Source organism: Marmota monax, unplaced genomic scaffold, assembly GCF_021218885.2.
Source record: "Marmota monax isolate L192 unplaced genomic scaffold, Marmota_monax_Labrador192_F-V1.1 WCK01_AAM20220418_F8-fsc00083, whole genome shotgun sequence".
Taxonomy (NCBI): domain Eukaryota; kingdom Metazoa; phylum Chordata; class Mammalia; order Rodentia; family Sciuridae; genus Marmota; species Marmota monax.
The window spans coordinates 7,377,866-7,400,081 of NW_026692848.1; the positions used below are offsets into that span (position 1 = coordinate 7,377,866).

A 22,216-nucleotide genomic window follows, 5' to 3' on the forward strand; every position below is an offset into this window, starting at 1 on the left:
GGGAAACGGACAGATAAGCAAGAGATTTAGGGAGAAAGAAGTGATGCTGATTAGATTGGGCAAGAGGTTACATGAGGAATTCTAGACCAGTAGAGCAGAAACTAACCACAAATGCTCAGCAGCTTGGGGTTGTTTAGAAACTGCAAAAGTCCAGAGGCAGCTCCAGGCACCCTGAGGTCATTAGTATCTTGGAGCATGATCTAAACAACTTTTAAACATAAAATAATCAGAAAGCGTGAAAACAGTTGGAATACATTAAATGGACTCTTGGAGAGAGCAAGGGAAAAAAAAGACATTTTAGAAACATTTCCGTCCAAAATAGTTTAACAAAGAAATAGAGTTAAAATTGCACTTAGGGGTAATTTTTAACTTTCTTCTTTATAATTTTGGCATTGTATCACTTTTCTGTAATTCATGTTTTAAAAAAAAATATTAGACCAGGCACAGTGGCGCACACCTGTAATCCCAGCAACTCAGGAGTCTGAGGCAAGAGGATCCCAAGTTCAAGGCCAGCCTCAGCAACTTAAGAAGACCCTGTCTCAAAATAGAAAATAAATAAATAAAAGGACTGGGGATACAGCTCAGTGGTAAAGCACCCCTGGGATCAATTCCTAGTACAAAAATCCACACATATTTGTTAGAGCTGGGAATTTAGCTTAGTGGTAGGGTACAGATTGGGCAAGAAGTTATATGAGGTATTCAAGACCAGTAGCATGAGCAAGGCCCTGAGTTCAACCCCCTGCACAGCACAAAAAAAAGGCAATGTTGGAAACATAAAAAAGCATGCATGTGATCCATGGGTTATAATGAGGGATCTCCCCCTGAATTGGTCCCTCAGCCACCCCTCACCACCCCACAGGGAGCCACTTGTCCAGCTTTGTCCATATCACATCCTTGCTTTTGATCCTTACTGCAAATGCAAACAAGCAGCCGTGTGTGTGTGTGTGTGTGTGTGTGTGTGTGTGTGTGTGTGAACATCTAAGTGAAGTTCAGTGGAGTTTGACTTAGTTTTTTAAACAGATTTGTTTAGCCATGGGATGGCTGATTGCCTGGGTTAAGAGACGCCCAGATGCATGGTTTCTGGGAATGTCTGCAGAGGTTTCTCCAGGAGAGACTGGCATTGGAATCAGTGCACTGGGAAAGGTCTGCCTCACCCAACGGACAGCCCCATTCAGCCAGCTGAGGGCTGGGAGGGAGCTGAGAGGCGGAGAAAGGTGGGTTCTCTCTCTCCTGAGCTTGGGACATCCACCTTCCCCTGCCCTTGAACTCCAGGCTCCCAGGCCTTTGGACTCTGGGACTGGCAACGGCGGCCCCTGGGTTCTGGGGCCTTCAGCCTTGGTTTAAGAGTCACACCTCTGGCCACTTGGACCTGAGGCCTTGGGACTTAAACCGATCCTTGCTACTGGCTTCCCAGGGTCTCCAGCCTACCACAGCCGCCCAGGACTGCTCAGCCTGCACAGTGCTCAAGCCGATTCCCTGACAGGTCCCTTCTCACATCGCTGCAGGTAGGTGGATATTCTTCTGGTTTTGTTACTCTGGAGAGCCCTGATTTATACAAGGTATAATTTTCATACAAAGGGAAACCACACAGATTTATTTACACTTTGGTGATTGTTCATGCACTTGTGAAATCATTACCACAATCAAGATAATGAATGTATCCATCACCCCCAAAGTTTCCTCCTGCCCCTTCTATCCCCCCCACTCCCCACTGTCCTCAGGACACCACTGGTCAGCTTTCTATCAACACAGACTCATTTCCTTTTTCTAGAAAGTTCAGTTGAACCATACTCTTCTTTCTGTCCACTCAGTATAATTATTTTGAGATTTGTCATATGTTGGTGCAGGTATCAATGGCTCATCCTTTCTGTTGATGAGCAAATATGTTTCTGAAACTCATAAAAATAGTATATTATATGCAGTTTTCCCTGAAGTGCTTCTTCACTCACTCATAGGAAGGCAGTTTATTTGGGAAACGACCCTGGAATGGGACACAAGGGAGCAGGAAAGAGAGAGAGGAAAGGACAGACGCCCCTTGGAGGGCGCCTCCTGGTGGTCACTCGCAGTGGTCTCAGTTGAATTGTAGGGTAACCTCTTCAGGAACACGCAGAGCCCTTTCTAAACTGGCCTCCTGAAGAATACCAGCCCCCACCTGCTCTCCAGGCTGAACGTGGTCTGTGTTTGTTTCAGTGGAAATAGCTGTAGTTTCTCATAACCCATTATGGGAACCAGTGTGGGTTTTTTTTTTTTTTTTGTACATTTATATATCCACGTTCCTGATGATTGAAATTGGGATTGCTTTCTGTTTTTGTGCTTTACAAACACTGCCACTCTAAAAAAACCTGTGCCTGTCCCCAGGGCCTGTGTGCAGGATTCCATGGAGCACAGACCTGGAAATAGAATTGCACGGTCATAAGATGTGGGAGTGGTTCCCAACGTAATAGAATTCTAAATTATTTTTGGAAGGTTTGTGTTTGCACTCCTACCTGCAGTGTCAAAAAGGTCCTGTCATTGCACATGTGCAGTAACATCTCGTATCCTAGCGCCAGTCTGGTGTTAGCAGACTGTGTCCCGCTGCCAGTTGGAGTGGAGCTCTTCCATCCCGCGGCCCTAGTGTGCGCTTCCCTGCTTGCTGACGAGGTTGGGCGTCCTCTTGCATGTCTGCCTTTCTGGCTTCTTTTCTGTGAAAAGTCTTCCCATGGTTTCTCCCACAGGGTTGTTGGTTTCTTCTTATCTATTTTGGATACTAATATTTATCAGTTCGAAGAGTGGGAAATATCTTCTTTGAGTTAGTGACGTGGCTTTCGCTATCCTTTGATGTCTTTAGATGAAAGGAAACTTTGAGTTTGGCCGCTGGAAGCCTCCGTCTCCTCTCTGGTGCCTGTGGGACTGGGGTTCAGGGGATGCTCCCACTATCAGACTGCACCGTGCCCGTGGTGAGGAAGTGTCCCTCCTGCCCTGGGCACTTTGCCACTCCTTCTGGGGGCTTTCAGGAGACAGCTGTTTCCTGAACTCTTCTGTCTTCTCCACTACCTTCCCATCCTGCCTCCCCCGCCCTGGCAAGACCCATGAGCCTGTGGTGAACCTCCACATCCAGACCACCCAGCCTCCCCAACTTTTTCCTCCTCTTCAGGAGTGTATTAGCAGTCCCGGGCCTCTGGTGCATGAATTCTGTCAAGTTCCCCTCAAAAGTCTATTGGGATTTATTGAAATTGTTTTAGATCTATAAATCAAAATTGGAAGAATTGATATCTCCATGGTATAAAACCTTCTGATTCATGAGTATCGTTTATCTATACATGAATTCAATCTTCTCTCATATCTTTCAGTGAAATTTTAGTATTTTTCCCCACAGTGTTGCCAACCTTACATTTATTTCTACATATCTAGTTTATTTTTAGGTATCGTATAATTGTTGCTGTTATTTTAAATGGTATGTTTATGAAATTGTGTTGTTTTGTGTTGCTGCAAGTATATAGAGATGCAGTTGGTTTTGGGGTACCTGTTTCATTATTCCCAATGCTTTGTAGAAGCTTTTTCATTTTCTATGGCGTGCCTCATGCTATCTATGAATAATGACAGTGTTGTTTTTAGTTTTCTATATTAAGCCATGTTTCTCACAGGACACTGGCCAGGACCTTCAGCACAGTGCTGAACCACTGGTGAGGGTGGTATTGCTGCCTTACCTGGATTGTAAGGAAATAATTGTGATGTTTCTTCACTATGAATGATAATCCCCGTGCATTGCTGGCCAAGGCCTTTTACAGGCTACACAACTCCCTCTGCCACCCTTTTTTTTTCTCATTTACTAAGCATTTTCCCCACTTGATCTTTTAACATGGTTATAGTAGTTCCCCTTATCTGAAATTTGACATTCCTATGGTCAAACATGGTCTGAAAATAAGTGGAAAAATCCACAATTAAACCATTTTAAGTCTTAAAACACTGAGTAGACTGATGGCTCACAGTCCCACCCAGGGCACAAATCATCCCTTTGTTCACTGTATCCATGATGTATACACTACCCACCTACTAGTGACTCAGTAACCATGGTTTATTAGATGGACTGTTGTTATAGGGTTGCGAGCTTCTGTGCAGGTGGCCCTTATTTTGCTTAATAATGGCACCAAGCCACAAGAATAGTGAGGCTGGCAAATCAGACATGCCAAAGACAAACTGTAAATTACTTCTTTTAAGTGAAAAGTTAAAGTTTTTCAAATCTCCTAGACTGGGGTTGCCAAGAACTACACTAATTCACTATTGTTAACCTCTTAGTTAATGCATCCATTAAATTTGAATTTTAATGCATCCATTAAAATTTATTAAAATATGTACACATAGGAAAAAATATAAGCACAATGTGTAGGGTTTTGTTATATGCATGGATTCAGACATCCACCGGGGGTCTTGAACCGTAGTACGCCACAGATAAGAGGGGACAACCATGATGATGTTTATAGATTGCCTAATGTCAAACCACTCTTGAATGTCTGTGACCAACCTAACTTGGCCATGCCATTATAGTGGTATGAATTATTAGATCTGGTCTGCTAGCAGTTGTTTAGAATTTTTCAATCTTCATTAGTGAAGAGAAGTGATTTCCGGGTTCCCTCTCTCCTGGGGCCCACAGCTGATCTTGGAATGGTGGCTGCCGTGAGCATCACAGATCTCTAGCAGCCAGAGTAAAACTAACCAAGGCCGGGGCAGGGCTGAGCCTCGCTTCCCACAGGCTGCTCTCGGACCACGGCTGAGCTTACAGGGACACTCAGCACTCCATTCCTGAGCAACTTGTCTGACTGCTGATTTTGCAAAGCCCCTGCCCAGGAATCCAGGATGCTGCTCCCACTTCTCTCCACCTCTCCTTCCCTGGCATCACTGTGGAATAGCCTCCACCAGCTCCTCCCCATTTTATAGCACAAGTGTTTCCCCTAAGAAAATTCATGATTTTTCATTTCACCTTAGTATTTGCTTCTTAGAAGGCTCAGATTAGCACACAAATAAAGACAATGGTGGCTTTGTAGGGGAATATCAGCAAAGGGTTGCAAAATCTGCTCCCTGAAAACTTGTTGACCTGGCCTGCCTATCTAGCTGGGTGTCTTAGTCCGTTTTGCTTTAACAAAATACCTGAGGCTAGGTATTTTATAAAGTAAAAGGATTTATTCGGCCCACAATTCTGATGGATGGAGCAACCCCACAGCTTAGCACCAGTGTTCTGGCAAGGGACTGTGGCTGCATCACAACATGGTAGAAAAATGGAAAGGAAAACCATCACATGCAGAAGAGCCAAGCACATACAATGGCTTGCTTCATAACAACCTGCTCTTGAGACAACTCACTCACTCTGTGAGACCAGCATCAATCCCTGCTGAAGACAGTGCACTGGTGCCATAATTACCTCCCATTAGGCCCCACCTCTTCAAGGTGCCACCACCTGTCAACATGGCCATGCCAGTGACGGGCTCCCAGCCCATGAACTTTGGACAATGCACTCTAACTATATCCACAGCACTGGTCTTTCTTGTATTTTCTAAGTATCAATCCACTCACTCATTTCACCTTACTGCTATAGCAATATTTCAGCTTCTATTTCTTCTTGAACAGCTTTGATACCTAGGTTTTCTAGGCGTCTGTCCATTTCACCGAGTTTTCCAGTGCGTTGACGTAACTTGTGTGGAGTCTTCTCTTATTGTAATAACCACCCAGCTCTGTGATTATGCCCCCTTTTCAACGGTGACGTTATTCATTCATGCCTTCTCTCTAATCTCATCAGAGGTTTGTCTATTTTGTCCATCTTTTCCAGAAGCCAACTTCTGGCTTCCTTGATATGGTCTTTTGTATTTCATTATTTCCTGCTCTTTCTATCCATTTTTCTTTGGATTTGTAACAAGATTCTTTTTCTCATCCTCTGTTCCATGATGCCAGAAGCGGAAGCTTCCTGTGTACCCAAGAACAATGTTTGGCTTTTGATTCAACATCTTCGTCTTTCACAAAATTCATCCTTCCTTTATAATTTGTCACCTGGGGTTTTAAACCCCTGCAGTTCTATCTTTGGGCTATATAATTTGAGTGTTCGTGTCATTATATTTATATAGACTTACAAATCTTTCTTGACCATGTTTGACCCAATAACCTTAGCGAATATCTCCCATTCCATGTTGTTGAAGGAAACGGTACTTCCCCCAAACAGAATGAAGTACGAGATCCTTACTAGTCAAACCTGTTAGTCACCAAGGAAAGATCTTGCAAGTTCTTATTCGGTAAGAAAAAATGAAGCATTGTTACTTAATAAATGTTTATCTGAAAAAAAAAACCCAGGTGTTTACTTGAGATTTCTTTGGATATCAAAGACTCAAGCCCTTTTGACATGTTAGGAAACAATGATAATTCAGTTGACCCCAAAACAAGGTAATCCTTAAAAATTGGAAAGCAAACACACGAAATAGACTGTTTGTTTTTATTCATCCAAACCAGATGATGACAGTAAAAATCTGGTAATAATGACTTTAAAATATGACTTTAGAATAACATGTCTTATTTCTCTGACATAATTTCAAGTGTTAAGAACTGAATTGAATTATCACTTACACATATTACAACCTAAGTACGTCAATGAGATTTAAAAAGATAGCAAGGGAATTTTTGCTATCCCTAGAAACTATTAAAAAGCAAACATTCACCAGCAAGGTTTTCAGTGATGAGCTCTGATGAACTAAACTGGTAACTCTTCTGACAGTTGATTCTGGGATTAAAGCTACAATAAGGCAAATTACCTTTAAGTGTTTGATGCCTTGCAGGACTGGTCTGGCTATGGGGTAAGCTGTCATCAGGATAGGATGAGAAGGCAAAAAGATGGCAAGTTCAAAGCCAGCCTCAGCAACTTAGTGAGGCTCTAAGCAACTCAGAGAGACCCTGTCTCAAAAAATAAAAAAGGGCTGGGGATGTGGCTCAGTGGTTAAGTGTCCCTGGTCCACTCCCCAGTACCTCACCCCACAGAAAAAAAAAATAGGATCAGATGGGACTGAAGCAAGAGAGAGTAAAACACAGAAAAAGAAGGAACATAAGCCCTGCCTGACCTACAGACCCCTGTGACCCCAGACCCCATGGGCCTCAGTCTAAGTCTAGTGGACCTACCTGTGTCTGCATGAGATCCAAGGTTGGAGTATCTTCCCTTCTTGGAAAAGCAAAGGATATTTTAAGAAAACATCTGGAAGGACACTAGTAGCTATCTCACATTAATTTAGGTCCTTGGAAGCCCAGAAGGAATGTAGCAGGGCAGTACCCCAAAACACAAGAGTCCACTAAAGATGGCCGTCAGGGGTGCTGGTGGGCACCAGGGTGGCTGAGTGAGTCATCAGGCATGACTTTAGGAGCTTCTGACTCTGAACTGCTGCTCTCAATGTTCCCAGCAGATCCTACAGAAACACCTCGGCTGGTCACAAAGCACAAGGAGAAAATAGGATTAAAATCATCAGGATAAAAGCAAAAACAGACGTTCTGCAACATGCTCAGCCATGCTGATCTGGCTGACCCTTGTGGTCTCCTTGGCCGGTTGCTGTGCGATACGACATAGAACACGCAGGGTCTCCCCTGCATCATAGAATCCAGCTAAAGGGGACCCTCGAACAAAGAGTTACAGCTCCAGGTTAAAGCAGGAGATCATCCACACCCACCAGAGCAGGAGCTTAACACCAGCATCCAGGAGGAGAAGCAATGTCACTCAGACCTGAGCTTGTAGAGGAGCCATTCAGGAGGACTTCCTGGAGGAAGCTGTGTCTCTGCAGATACGTGCAGGATGAACACAAGTTCACCAGATGGAAGTCAGGTATTTGGAAAACAACCTGTCTTGCCTGTTATTTCAGATTATTTTGCCAGGTATGGAGAAAACTCACCAGAGCCCAGGGTGGCATTTAGCTTATACTTTTTAAAATTGCAAACACACCATAACATTGGCCACCTTAACCATTTTTAAGTGCACAGTTCCGTAGCATTGAGTACATTCAGACTCTTGTGCAATGGTCCTTGTCATCCATCTCCAGAGCTCTCTTCAGCTTGCAAAGCTGAAACTCTGCCCATTAAGTCCTATCTCTCCATCCTCCCCTCTCCTGCCCACCTGGCACACACCACTGATGTCACAGCTCTGTAAATCTGTCAACACTAGGAACCTCTTGGAAGTGAACTCATACAGTATGGGTGTCTTTGTGGCTGGCTTATTTCACTGTGATGTCCCCGAGGTCCATCCATGATGGAGCATGTGTCAGAGTCTCCCTCCTTTCTCAGGCAACGGTCCACCATGTGGATGGACCGTGCTTCCTTCCTCACTCACCGTCTGGGCTGCTTCCACCCTCTGGCTCTTGTGAACAGTGCTGCTGTGATCACGGGTGTGCACATGTCTCTTTGAGACCCACCTCCCATTCTTCAGGGTATGTACCCGAAGCTGAACTACTACATCACACAGTAGTTTTATTTTTATTTTTCTGAGGTGTCTCTCTGCTGTTTTCTGCAGTGACAACTACGCTCCAACAATAGCACAAGAGGATTCCAGTTTCTAGCTGGACCATTTGTGTATATGTGACTATATCGGTGGCCTTTCCAGGAAAGAGCCCCAGGCCTCCCAGAAAACCGCCATGTCTCCTCAAGAATCACACTCCAGAAAAAGCAGAGACTTTCATTTTTAAAAATTTAATAAATCACATTTTCTTCGGTTTCCTATTCATACCCATAGAAGCCACAAACATGTTTTCTCCGATTTTGTTTGACAATATTCATTTGTGCAAATTGTATTTCACAATGACTCATGCACAGAAGCCATTTAGTCTCTGACCACCAACCATGGGACATGACTATGATATTGACTTGTCTCAGAGGTGGCTGTCACCAGGGGAGATTCCCCATGTCCCAGTATGCCTGGCTGGGGTCCTCCAGCCAGGACCAACCTGGCAAGACAGAGTTCCAGCAGACCTGCCGCCTCCACAGGCTCTTCCTTGAGAGCCCTTAAGAACACAGGTGGGTACAAAGTGCACAGAGATGTGTTCTCACCACCAGAAACACGGACAAGTGTGGTTTGGGGCCATAGAGAAGAAGGTTCAGTTTTCTGAATGTCTGTGTCGCCCTCAAATTCATGTGCTGACACCTTAGGAGGCAGGCCTTTGAGAGGTGATCAGGCCGAGGGGGAGCCTCCTGAATGGGGCTAGGGCCCTGGCAAAGAGGCCAGGGGGCCTTTGTCCCGCCATCCTGTGAGCCGAGAGCCCTCGCCTGCCAGGGCCGCGTCTGCTGGTGCCTTGATCTTAGACTTCCCAGTCTCCAGACCTTGAGCAATACATATCTGATGTTTACGAAATTAACTGGTATTTTGTTTTAGCCGCTTTAAGGGAATAAGGCAGAAGGTCGGGGAAATGTCCATGTCTGGCTTTTCAAGGAAAACCAACCACTGGTGCCTCCAGGGGACTCCTCCAAAGCCTAAGCTGGCTGTTTCTGTCTTTCCTCATTGGGAAATGAGCCAGCCAAGGTCAGACTCCACCACGTCATGATCTCAGCTCAAGCACCTCTTAAAATAAAGTGCCTCTGCTCTAGGCACTGCTCTCTGTGGAGTGACCCAGGGAGTAATTCCCTTGACGAGCGGAGAAAGGGACACTCCAGAGAAGGGCTCCTCTCTGCCTCCTTTGAAGGTGGGCCTCAGGGAACCCTGCCAACCTCCACCAGTAGAGCCACTCTGCTAGGCAGCCCAGGAGAGGGGGAGTTGAGAAAAGCTGGGCCCTAATTAAATGCAGCCCCAGGCATGGTGGAGCAAGGGCCCTGAAGCAGAACTAACAAAAGTCACCGTGTTTTGTGAATAAGGAAGAGGGACTTGAGTGGCCCTTGGCTCCAGCTTTGTACCTTCCCTTGCACCCACTGTTGAGCAGTAGAGAGAGGTGCTCAGAGCACAGTGTGGTGGAAATTAGAGGCTGTCCCTCCCACTAGCTGTGTCTGCACATTTTAAGGCTTTTGCTGTGTACACCAGATAGTCCTTCAGAGTGTGCTGCCAACTAATTGCACTGTGGAGAGCAGGCTGGGCAGTCCCCACGTCACTCTATGTGGCGTAGTACAGCGGAGCCCAGAGTCACTCCGTTTTGAAAAGCAGCTGTTTGCCATGAGCTACTGCGTTTTGAATGCAAGTACTGAGGCAGAATGACTTGGGAACTTATCTGGGCAGGAAGATAATCACCAGATGTTGGATGTACAAAGAACTTATCCAAAAGAATAATCCAGGCAGGCCCCGTGAAGCACACCAGTCATTCTACGTCTCAGGAGGCTGAGCAGGAGGACATGAGTTCAAAACCAGCCTCAGCAAAAGCAAGGCACTGAGCAACTCAGTGAGATCTGTCTCTAAATAAAATGCAAAAAAAAAAAAAAAAAAAAGTAGTGCTGGGAATGTGGTTCAGTGGTCAAGTACCCCTGAGTTCAAACCCCAGTACCAAAAAAAGAATAACCCCCTGCTGTGCAGCATAATCATGTGGAACAAAGTACGCTAATCGTGTTACTAATCAAAGATTGCCAGCTATAGAATTATTGGATTAAGTCAGAAGCACATGAACATATGGGCATATCGACTCCATATCAAGAACATGAGGCTGGTGAGCTTATCAGACACATCAGGCCACCAAATGATGCAAAGCCCTCACCTGCAACATGCAGCGGTATGGTGGCACACACAGGCCCATCATCTCATCAGAATCCCTGGGAAATGCAGCTCACTCCCAACTCTGTCCCCGGGCTTCAGTTCAGCTCCATCTCTCTCCTCTGCGAGGCCCTCCTTGTAACTGCCTGCCGTCTGGACCCTCTCCCGGGACAAGCCTCTTGACTCTTGAAACCCTGTGACTACCCTAACACCTCTTAGCTGTTCTGTGGCCTATCCATCATTGGGTAAATTGTGACTTGAGTGTTACCGAGATTAGTAATTGAGACTGGAATGGAATAAAAGAAAATGGTGTCTTACTCATGGCTACCAAGTGAACCATGAGTACTTGGTGAATTAAAACAATGAAAGTTATGCAACTTGTGGATTTGTTGTTATTCAATAAATTCTGACATGGTGGAAGGACACAAACATGTCCCAGCCATGTCAATGGCAAGACTCACTCATAACCTCCACCAGAGAAGGTGGCTTTTCCATAGTGTCATCTCCATGCAGAGTGCATGCTGTCCTGACCCCCTTCTCTCTCTCTCTCTCTCTCCCCCACACACCCACACAAGCACACGTACACACAAACACAAAATCAAAATTAGCATCTTATAGCTGTCTCGTCTGCATTTCTGAGTAGGGATGTTGAACACACTTCTGTGTTTATTGCTAATTTCCTTTTTATTATGGAGTGACCTCTGTCCCCTTCCTTTGGGGATATTCCATTTTCTTTATTAATAGGTAAGAGTCTTTTGCGTATTATTAACTCTTGGAATGACATGTTATCTTCAAATTATTTATTGAAGTTGGTCAATGGCCTTTTTGAGTTTTGTTGGGTATTTTTTAATGTATAGAAATGTAAAAAATAATTAAGTGGACAAATCTAAACTTCTTTTCATAAAGAGTTTTCTAATGCATCTTAGGCTTAGAAGGATTTGCCCAAACTGAATGATGTGCATTGGACCTCCGTGGAATTCTAGTGTTCAAGTGGTTCTATTTTCCATGAATGATTCAGATGCATTTTGATGTTGACTGGAAGGTACTGATGGAATACTTCAGTCTCTGGGGGGTGCCCAAGTCTGCCCCCAGGCTTGAGGGTAACTTTGGTTAAATTAGGTGTCGTGGGTCTTGAACTCTGGAGATCAGCATGGATGCGTCCCCCTGTGCCCGGCCCCTTCCCTCCCAGCCTCCCTGGGACCACCCTGCTCCTGTGGGGTCGGGCTCCATCTGGAGCATGGGGACAAATCAGACGGAAGCGCAGTTCCACGTTTCCCTCCTCCGTCTGTGCACTGGTGCCTACTGCTTCTGCTCTCCCCATTCATCCATCTTTGCCTCCTTCCTCCGAGTTCTAGCAGAGCTCCTCGAGCTTATCTCCCAAGTCCATAATTTTGTTTCCATTATTTTCAGCCCATTCTTTTTTCGTCTGTTGCCTTTCCAGATTTTTTTCCTCTAAAAGCAGTATATTCATCAGCAAATTCGTCTCTTTCTATGACTTCCTTGTCTTCTAGAATCTTGGTGAAAACATGAGTTAGAGATTTTTCTAAGGATTTCTCCTCTCTTCCATTTTTAGAAGGAACCACTTGCTATGACATCTCAGGTTTGTCACTTTGTCTTGAACCCTTGAAACTTTATTAATATTTGACTATTTTTTCTCTGCTTATTTCCTTTTTTGCAGGTATATGGATGGATGGATAGATAAACAGATAGATGGATATCTATTATTTCAGAATTAGGAGATGCAATGGTTTTCTGGAGCGTTTCTTGATGACACACAATGCTGCCATACAAGACTCATGGGCTATTAAGTGGACGACCTTTTGGACACAGACCTGAGGCAAATAGAAAAGTTTAGATCTGCTGCAGTTTTCCTTTCCCACGTGTTTTGAGGCCCACTACTAGTTGGGCTTGACACCCATCTCTGGGCCAGAGAGCTCTTTGACTCTCTTGCTCACAATAAATGGAAACATCAGCTGAGCACAGTGGCTCATGCCGGTAATCCCAGCATCTCAGGAGACTGAAGCAGGAAGATCACAAGTTCAAACCATCCTCAGCAAAAGCCAGGTGCTAAGCAACTCAGTGAGACCCTGTCTCTAAGTAAAGTACAAAACAGAGCTGGGGATGTGGCTCAGTGGTTGAATGCCCCTGGGTTCAATCCCCAGTCCAAAAAAAAAAAAAAAAAAAAAGATGGAGATGTCATGGTATCAAGAGGCTGATCCTGATTAAAGAATTCCATTTGCTTGGGTTTTTTTTTTTTTCCAGATTAAATGAAATGCCCAAACAATATCTCCATGTGACTTGCTCTTCTTTCAGCCTTTGCTTGGGGATTGGAACCTCTGAGCAGGTCTGAGTGCCGTTTCTGCTAGAGACAAAAAAAATGAAAAAGGTCGATATTTAAGAATTCAGGACCCACTCCAGCAGCTGAGATTACAGAGGCATAAACTCTGGCTTGATACAGAAATTAACTCACAGACTCCCTGAGATTTGATGTCAGTGAACCTCACTAGGCAAGGGCTGAGGCTTACAGTCACTAACCTCTCCCTAAACAGTTTGGGGAATCAGAGCGGTCCCTAAGAAAAAAACTTCAAATTAATGATTAGAAAGTTCCGGGGCTGGGGATGTGGCTCAAGTGGTAACGCGCTCACCTGGCATGCGTGCGGCCCAGGTTCGATCCTCAGCACCACATACAAACAAAGATGTTGTGTCTGCCAATAACTAAAAGAAATAAATATTAAAAAAAAAAAAAGAAAGTTCCTTCCTTCCTCATTAGAAAAGGGGCATCGTGTATTTGTTCATGAGATAAACGTATCAATATTCTCTATTAAAGGAAAAGAGGGACATGGTTACACAATTACTTTAAATTAGCCACTGGGGGTGGACGTGGGGGGGAGGTGGTCAATTGTTTGTCTCCTGTCAACACGTGGCCTGGGGTGCCAGCCTTTGTCTCCTTTGTCCTAGAAATCTCCCTTCCAAAGACAGCAGCCTGAGGTTTGGGCCCTGGAATGCCAGAGGCCTTGTGGTACCCAGAGGTCCCAGAACCAATTCTCCGTGGCTGTTGTGGGACCACTGGAATTACGGTTGGGAGTGTGATCCAGAGGGTGATGAGTTGAGATGTCTAGTAAATCCCAAGATTTCAGAATGGGCTAAGCAGTTCTATCACTTTAAATACTATTTCCAACCTTCTAGAGTAATAAACAGCTCTGTGACTATTTCTGCCCAAGGCACAATTTGGTGACTGGCTGGGCAACAGCTGAATGTGGACATGAGAGTCATCGTTGGGTGATACTCGGGGCTCTGGGACCCCTCTCTCTGCCATCTCCCCTTCCCCCATGTGGACCCAGCAGATCTGTGTTCCAAATTCTAATCTGTCATCTTCCATTCAGACTGAGTTCCTGAAAGATTTGGCCTTGGTTTCTAGTTCATCTTAATTCTGGTGGCTGATATATTTTCATGTGAAATGATCAAGCCATAGACATTGATATTTGAAGTTCTCATCATTTTCTCTCTTCATCTGTTTGCTCTGGATGACGATCAACTTTGGTTTTAAGCTGCTCTTGAGCGGAGAACTCACTGCGTTGTGTTGAATTAACAAAACGGCTCATAAACTTTACTGCAACCCCTTGTGTGCTTTTCCTTGGCACACATGCTGTTCCTTATTCCTTTGAGTATTGTGGACTTGTGACCCTTTTTATAGGCTCGGCTTGTTCCAAATGGCCATTATTATTTCTTTATGATGTGGAATGGTCTCTGCTCAGCTGCCAGGAACCCGCCAACCTCCTCCGTATTTATGCATCAGTGTCGTCTCAACACCACCCTGGACATCTAGGCGTTCGCTCTGCCAAAATGCCGCGTCCGGCCAAGGGAGCCGAGTCCGGCGAGGGACGGCGAGGTTAAAAGACACACAGGACACCAAGGTTCTTCATCCAGGAGTCAATAATCTTTATTGCTAACACACCTTTTTTTATACCCCAAGCAGCAGAAGTGGAAAACTACCCAAAAGCAGGAGGGAGGGGGGAGAAATTTAGTTTCAACATCTATTATTGTCAGGTACCAAAACCTCCCTTAACAATAAGTCCATCAGACCAGAAAAGGTCAAGGCATTCCCGTGGGACACATATGTCTCAGACGGACAAGCAGGAACAGAAAAACCGCAAGTTCGCCATGGCCTTGTGAGCTGGCCACACTGGCATGCAGAACAAACTAGTGGAGGTAGGGCTCCAGGGGCCAAGGTGGACCTGTTGCCAACAAGTCCCCCTCTTTTGTTTTTTGCATGCCAGTGGGAATCAAGTAGCCCCTGTCTTAGGTCGTTCACAGCCCTTGCGATGCTTACCCGTCTCTGGGAAGGCCCCGATTCCCTGGCTTAGGTCGCACAGCAAGCGTGAAAGTTGCCCGTCACTGGGTACTACAAGATCAGCTCAAGGTGTTATGACCTATCAAGACATTATTGCGGTAAACGCTTAACCGTCTCCACCCACGGGACCCACGACCATCACCGCCGAATGGCAGATGTGATTGGACCGAGAGATTAGACAGCAAAGATCCTAATACAGGAAGGCAAGAGGGAGAGGTATGCATAGAGAAAAGATATGGCAGGAGTTCTTCTTTTAAGGAGGACACTCATCTTCGGATAGGTCTGAAGTATATCTCAGAGAGGCGATCATCCATCTTCAAGCGTTGATAGTGAACCTGTATTGGCTTAGAGGCTAAGATATTAATTTGATCCTTAATGAATTGTACTATCTTATTTACAATGCAGGGTCCTATTGCCACTACTAGAAGGAGGCCTAACAATGGTCCCAATAAGGGAAGAAGATAAGGCAAAAATCCATTAAGTCCAGTCCAGAGAGGGTTCTCAAATAATTCCCTCCTCCTTTTTTCTAGGTCTTCTTGGAGTTGTTTAATTTTTGTGCGAACTATGCCAGATTTGTTAGCATAAAAACAGCACCTCTCCCCAAGGGCTAAACAAATTCCCCCTTGATTGGCAGTAAGCAAGTCTAAACCCCGCCTGTTCTGAAGAACTACTTCTGCTAGGGAGTCTATCTGGTCTTGTAAGTCTTTAATGGTTCCCGACAGGGTTTGCACATCATCTAGGATGATGTAGGATTGGAACTGTTAAGTAAAGAAAAGGTAGTTTCTAGGATATCTAATGTATTGGCATCTAAATCAGGAAACTGGGATTTGGGCAATATCAAGGGGTGGTATGTAGGCTTAGGGATCTCCGGCTTTAAAAGCTTAATCACCTGAAGGTGTTTGATAGCATCAGTGGGTCCCCCTCCATCAGAGATTCCGATAGGGGCCTGCATGGGCCAGCAGGAAGGTTTACCCACGACGCCCTCACATCCCGCCTCAGTTAACCGAGTCGTGATGCCTTCCCCTCCCCGGTCACCAAGAAAAGGAATATAATTATAAGTGGTCCCCCATTCTCCACGGGTGTTAGTTAGGATGGCCTCAAAATACTGTTTTCCTTGATTATTAACACAAATTGAGGCCGATGTATAACAGGAGATGTGCATTGCCGGGGTGTAATGACAAGTGGCGGGACAGCTTCCAAGAGTCTCAGTCGGATTAGGGACAACAAGTCCGGGCTTATTAACACATACCCATTTTGGTTGCTTAAATCCTCCGATGTTTTCATTGAGTTCAGCCGCCATGTAGGCTACTTTAGTCCCACAATCAATGCTCTGGATATAACCAGAGGGGGCCGAGTGCCGGGGCCCTCCCTTACACTCACAAGGGGCTCCAAAAAGATATTCATGAATATTCCCAGGTGGGGGGTCAAGCCCTCCTTCAGCAAACCTGTCCAGAAGGAATGCCACAAGAGGGGTCCAGCTCATGAGGTGTGTCTCGGCACTCACTTGAAGGGGTGAGAACAACAGCGGCAGGATCAGCCATCTTGGGAACTTCATTTTGTCTTGAATTTTCATTCACCGGTCTGGTGCAGCGCTCCGGGATCCAAATGGGCTTCTCAGTTCCTGGGGGAAAAACACATACAGCTCCCCTCACTCTAGCTAAGAGTGGAGCCGGGGGTTGCCACTTTCCGGTGGATAAATCTTTCCACCTTATTTGAGCATCTTGTACAGTGGGAGGGGAAAAGTGGCGTTGTGCAGCCGTGCGCCCTCCAGTGTCAGTGAGTAAAAAATTTAAAGTAAATAAGGTTATGCTTAGAAGTGCTTGTGGTCCCTGACAATTCCGGTATATCTCCCCCTCTTTTGTTTTTTGTAAATAAGTTTTTAAATGTTGATGGGCTCGTTCCACGATAGCTTGTCCCTGTGGATTATAAGGGATTCCAGTCTTATGATTAATTTCCCATTGGGTGCAAAACCGTTGAACCGCCTGGCTTACATATGCGGGACCATTATCGGTTTTGAGGCATCGTGGGGTGCCCATGGAGGAAAAGGCTTTTAGAAGATGACTGATTACATCCTTAGCCTTCTCTCCAGTATGTAAGGTGGCAAAAATGAAGCCAGAATATGTGTCAGTGGAAACATGTATAAAGGAGAGCTTACCAAAGCTAGGGAAGTGTGTAACATCAGTTTGCCAGACATCATTAGGTTGTAGTCCTCTTGGATTAACCCCAAGGGAAGGAGAATGAATAAATGGTGCACAGGTTGGACATAATGAGACAATCTGTAAAGCTTGGTCTCGTGAACATCCTGTGTGGAAGCGTAAAGACTGTGCATTTAAATGAAATTTGTTATGGAATTGTAAGGCCTTATCATATTTGGTCGTCACACAGGAAAGGCCAACAGCATGAGTAGCAGCGTCTGCTTTTGCGTTGCCCTCTGACAAAGGTCCAGGGAGCCCTGAATGGCTTCGGATGTGGCCAATGTATAAAGGATCTCGTCTAGCCCAAATGAGAAGCTGAACTACCTGTAGTTGTTCTGTGATGGTGGATTGCTTTCCAATATATGATGCTGTTTCTATGACTAGAGCCAGATTGGCTACATACAAGCTGTCAGTATATACATTAAGAGGAATAGAGCTATAGACTTTGAGAGCTATGATTAAAGCTTCAACTTCTGCCTTTTGGGCCGACTGACCTGACACAGGTTGTCGGAGAATTTGAGATCCATCAAAAACGACGGCAAATCCATTTTTGGCCCCATCTGTATATACAGTTTGGGCCTTTGGAATAGGTTCCCTTTTCATAATCTTTGGGAAGATAATGGGACACCTTTTAAAGCCCTCCAAAAGTCTATGTTTAGGGAAGTGATTATCAATCTGACCCTTGAAGCTGCACAGGAAAAGACACCAAAGGTCATGTTCTTGTTGTAACTTGTGTATCATATCTTGAGTGTAAGGTTGAATAAGTATGTCAAAGGTTTTTCCAAACAATGCATCACCCAAATATTTAGCCTTCCAAATTAAGTTAATAACTAGCTCATAAAAGGGAGTCAATACCCGGGGGTTAGAAGCCGGCAAGTGGACCCAATAAATGGGACCCGTTTGCCAGAACACTCCTGTGGGAGTAATTTTAGAAGGTAGAACTATAAATGACAAGGGCAGAGAATAATCTATCTGCGTAATCTGCATGTCCTGCAGAGCCTCTTCTATTAGCCTCAGTGCTCGTAAGGCTTCTGGTGTAGGTACTCTACACGACGTAGGAGAAGGATCTCCTCGCAAGAGGTCATACAGGGGTTTGAGCTCTCCAGTTGGAATATGAAAGGATGGGCGCAGCCACTGTATTTCTCCGAGGAATGTCTGCCACTGATGTAAAGTTTTGAGCTGATTTATCTGGAACTGGGGTCTCTGGGGAAAGATTCCTATGTTATTAATGATGTATCCCAAATAATTGTAAGGGTGTTGAAACTGCACCTTTTCGGGTGCTATGACCAGCCCTGCCCCTTTTAGAAGGGATTGGAGGACTTCATAAGATTGAAGAAGCCTTTCTTTCTTGGGCCCTGCCAGTAAGATGTCATCCATATAATGAATGAGGTAGAGCTGTGGGAACTGCTGTCGAAAGGGTCGCAAAACCTCAGCTACAAAATATTGGCACATTGTAGGACTATTAGTCATCCCTTGAGGTAGGACAGTCCATTCATACCGTTGGTAAGGTTCCCTAAAGTTTGTGGAAGGCAAGGAAAAAGCAAAACGCTTTCGGTCTCGTGGGTCTAAGGGGATAGAGAAGAAACAATCTTTTAAATCTATGACAATAAGATGCCAATCCTTTGGGATCGCAGTAGGAAAGGGTAGCCCTGGTTGTAAGGGTCCCATGGGTTGCATAGTTTTATTAATAGCTCGTAGGTCCTGAAGAAGTCTCCACTTCCCAGACCCCTTTTGTATAACAAAAATAGGGGTATTCCAAGGGGAGGTAGAGGGCACCACATGTCCTAACTTAAGCTGGTCTTGAACTAATAGGGAAGCGGCCTGTAATTTGTCCTTAGTTAGGGGCCACTGTTCTACCCACACAGGGTCATCTGATAACCAAGTAATGGACAGTGGAGGTGGCCGCACTTCAGTGGCCCCTAGGATAAATTTCCCAGTCCTCTCCGGTCTCTTCCCCGCCGGGTAACCTGTTCTGCTGGATCCACGGGTGATATTCTGCCCTCATGTCTCTTTCCTAGTCCCCTTCCAGGGATCCATCCCATGTCTAGCATTGCATCATTAACAAAGTCATTATTTCCTTTCAAAGTCTGGGTAGTGAGAATAGCCCCCATTTGATGAAGCAAGTCCCTCCCCCAAAGGTTCGTGGGGAGTCCAGTCACTACATAGGGCTGGAAATGGCCACTATGTCCTTCACCATCTCTCCATTTTAAAAAGGAGGCACTTCTTTTTGGTCGGGTCTGTCCTATCCCCTGTAATATGGCCGAGGGACTCTGGAGGGGCCAGGCAGGTGGCCATTGTTTTTCAGAAATGACAGAGACATCCGCCCCCGTATCTAGTATTCCCTTGAAAGCCTTGTCCTGTATCTCAATGGTCAGGTTGGGACGCGAATCCAAATGAGCTACCCAAAAGGCCTGGGGAGTTCCAGTGGAGCCAAAGCTGCCGTCGCCCCGGGACCCACGGAGGGCGTGCCCAGGAATGGAAGCTAAGGGTAGCAGCAGCAATTGAGCTATACGCTCCCCGGGGGGAAGAATAACAATTCCTTGGGTAGCTTCTACTACTATTTTTATTTCTCCCTGATAATCAGCATCAACAACCCCCGTAAGAATCTTCAAGCCCCACTGAGTTGCGCTACCTCGTCCCAACACTAGTCCCACCGTCCTCTCTGGCAGGGGTCCAAAAACCCCAGTAGGCAGCGTCTGAGGTCCCATTTGGGGAGTTAATACCGCTCGGGAGGTGGAACTGAGGTCCAGTCCTGCGCTTCCTGGTGTTCCCCTGGGGAGTTCCCAGATAGAAAGGGGTTGGTCAGTGGGAGGCGGCGGAGACGCCCACTCCCTGGGGCACTGTTCTGTCCCTGCACTGCCCCGTACACTTTGGCTTCCGGGGCCCGGGGCGGGCCCCTGCTCCCGTTTCCCGACGGTATTGGGTTACCCTGGATGTCAAATTTTGACCTGCACTCACTGCTCCAATGATTTCCTTTATGACATCTAGGACAAATTCCAGGCATCCCTCTGCCAGCACCCTCGCTCCTTTCCGGGCAGTTTCTCTTTATATGTCCCTCTTTCCCACACTTAAAACACCCCTTAGAGCGGGTTCCCCTGTTATCAGCTTTTTGCATTCCAGTCTTAAGGGCAGCAGCCAAAACCTGACCAGTAATATGAGGCCCATCTATATCTTTGCATGCTCGAATCATGTCATCTATACTTTTGGCCCGGGAGGACTTAATAGCATTTTGGCAGTAAGTGTTAGCGTTTTCATATGCCAGTTGTCTAATAAGTGGCATAGCCTGTTCTAGATTAGGGAATATTTTTCCTGCAGCCTGCATTAGGCGGGCTATAAAGTCTGAATAAGGTTCAGAGGGTCCTTGAGAGATCTTGGAAATTTTTGCTTCAGTCTTAGAAATGGGCAGGGCTTTCCAGGCATGAACTGCAGCTGAGGCTATTTGAGCATAAACACCTGGGTCGTAATTAATTTGTTGGCCTATGGTGGCATACTGCCCAGTTCCTGTCAACATTTCAGCATTTCGCCGTTGATGGCCCGCATTCAGGTTAATCTGAGCCAGCTCGCGGCACCTTTCATGATATTCACTTTTCCACAATAAGAAATCCCCTCCAGATAACACAGCCCTGCAAAGTTGCTGCCAATCATTAGGTATCAGTTGACTGGCTGAGAAAGACTCGAAGAGGGTCAATGTGAAAGGGGCATGAGGTCCATAATTAATGACCGCCTCCTTAAGCTGTTTTATGTCCTTGAAGGCTAGGGGGACATGGGCTCTGGCCGGCTGTCCATCAGCATCGGCGTTTTCAATCATTGGAAAAACCTGAGCCGCTCTAGAACCCCAGTGGACCCCCGCCCGTCTAGTAGGGGCGTCCTCATTCCAATCAGGATTATAGGGAGGAGGTGCGGCAATTGAGGGGGCCCTAGGCACCCTCACATTTGCCCTTTTAAGGCGATGTTCTAGTTCCTCTATCTCCCTTTCTAATCCCTCCTCTTCCTCAGAGAGAGAACTGAGGTCCTCAGGATCCTTTTTGGGCTTAGAAATCTGGAGGTGTTTCCTACCCCCTGAGCCCGAGTCCTCAAGAGGACCCTCATCCTTTAAGGATTCTGCCATTTGCTCTTCCTGCACCTGATTAAGGGCCTGTTCACATTCAGCAAGCTGATCCTTGATCTTTACTTTATCTGTTAATAAAGCATCCTTTACCAACCTCCATAAGGAAAAGGTGGCAACTGGGACACTGTCCGAGCCCCGGTCCCTCAATAATTTCTGAAGGTCATGCCTCACCAGGTCCCAGTCACTATTATTAAGAAATCCTCCTGTCAGAAACCAAGGACAAGCCTGGGCAATAATTTCAACGAATTCGGTTGCAGTCTTAGTTTTTATTCCTGTTCCTTGTGTATTTAACAGCTCTTTCAGTTCGTTGGCCAGACGAACCTTCGCTGTTGAGTTACCCATGGTACGTACCCTGTCTCTTTAAAATATCTTTAAACCAATCCTCCCCCTTCTTTCTTAGAAGGTGAGCCCCGTCCGCTTACCCCTGCTTTCCGGATCTCGGTAGGACCTCCAATTGCCGCGTCCGGCCAAGGGAGCCGAGTCCGGCGAGGGACGGCGAGGTTAAAAGACACACAGGACACCAAGGTTCTTCATCCAGGAGTCAATAATCTTTATTGCTAACACACCTTTTTTTATACCCCAAGCAGCAGAAGTGGAAAACTACCCAAAAGCAGGAGGGAGGGGGGAGAAATTTAGTTTCAACATCTATTATTGTCAGGTACCAAAACCTCCCTTAACAATAAGTCCATCAGACCAGAAAAGGTCAAGGCATTCCCGTGGGACACATATGTCTCAGACGGACAAGCAGGAACAGAAAAACCGCAAGTTCGCCACAAAACATTTGCTTGCCTTCCTGAACTTTGCCTTTTCTCTTCCCAAGGCCTAATCACAGCTTCGCTTCTTGTCATCCTAATTTTTCTTTCTTTTTCTTTTTCAGTAAACTATGCATTAGAAACTTAAATCTGGGA

At 45.7% G+C, this 22,216-nt stretch overlaps 1 long non-coding RNA gene across 2 annotated transcripts; it reads left to right on the plus strand.

Moving 5' to 3' along the window:
* The first annotated feature begins 1,039 nt into the window (after positions 1-1,039).
* On the plus strand, positions 1,040-10,951 carry LOC131424368 (uncharacterized). 2 transcript variants are annotated; one of them, XR_009227245.1, is made up of 3 exons: positions 1,040-1,214; positions 1,415-1,505; positions 7,407-10,951. It is a non-coding gene; the product is annotated as an uncharacterized LOC131424368 (long non-coding RNA). The 2 variants fall into 2 exon arrangements; XR_009227244.1 differs by having other exon boundaries at positions 7,410-10,951.
* The last annotated feature ends 11,265 nt before the right edge of the window (positions 10,952-22,216 follow it).